Consider the following 1,297-nt stretch of genomic DNA (forward strand, 5'->3'; position numbering starts at 1 on the left):
GAAACGGCTCTCATCGGTGAACAGAATGTTTCGCCATTAATTGTCTCCAGTTCCAGTTGATGTGATCCTGGCGCGCCATGCGATGTCTCTGAGTGAGGACTGGTCCTCTAGCGGGACGGCAGTTTTGGAGGTCTCGCCCAGCAAGTCTTCGGCGTATTGTCTGGCCACTGATGAGTCTCTGGTGGTTCCCGACGGTGTTCCTGGCTGTTTCATTGGCTGTATGGAATCGGTTTCTTAAATGATGACGCAGGATCTGGCGATCTTGTCTCTGTGTGGTAACGCGAGGTCTTCCACTTCGTTGTGTATCAGCAGTGCTTCCAGTGTTGACAAAACGTTGCTGAAGGCGATATACTGTTGACAGATGCACATTGAAAGCGACTGCTACCGCTTCTGGGTCATCACCAGCCGACAATCGACCCACTGCCCTCTCGCGTTGTTCTGGTGTCAATCTTGGCATCTTGACTCTGTCAAAAGTTAGACTGGCAGTAAGCGTGCCATGGTCTCTTTTTAGTACTAATGCATCAGTGAACACATCTCACACATGAGGTTTCCCCTACTCCGCTTGCACGTGCTGTACGCGCGCATCATGTGTTTGACGTGGAAACTGCTTGTCCCGTGCGTTGAGACAGCAGCAATGGGAAAATATTCACACAAACAGCTTTCTTACACATGACTGCATAGTGCATCTATATCCCGAAAATTGTCACTCTCAGATCAACTGCGTTTTTTAAAAATCAAAATATCGAAAAATAATTCGCGTTTCTTTTGTTGCTCGGTATATATAACTATAAGTGGTCGTTGTCTATGATTTTTGTTTTTGATTTTTTTTGTAATGCTTGTATGTTATTTCCTACAAGGAAAATTTTTATATGTAAAATGTTGAATTTTAATGTCTAATGTAAAGCGCCATGAGACTGTCATTTGGCGGTGAACAGCGCTATAAAAAGAATGTATTATTATTATTATTATTATTACAAGCCCGGGCCTATCTGTGGTGGTCAAATGATCGCTTACAAGAACATGAGTGTACCTTGGTTTAATGAACATGCAAACATCGTCTTATTTTGGTTTTTATGCAATAAAGGTTCAAATCAAATTAATTAAAAAGGAAGTGTCGCAGTTGACATTTTGATGTCGCAAAAAAGAAAAAAAGCTTTAGGCGTTTAATTCATACACACGAAGACACGCTTATTCAGCTTTCCTTAGCTCATTTCGTCAAAACTTAGCGGCCCTCGATGTTTTCATTAACCCTTCCGTTTGAGGGTGACTGAGTCGCCCGTGAAACATAATGTTACAT

This window comes from Littorina saxatilis, linkage group LG10 (assembly GCF_037325665.1).
Source record: "Littorina saxatilis isolate snail1 linkage group LG10, US_GU_Lsax_2.0, whole genome shotgun sequence".
NCBI classification, from domain to species: Eukaryota; Metazoa; Mollusca; class Gastropoda; order Littorinimorpha; family Littorinidae; genus Littorina; species Littorina saxatilis.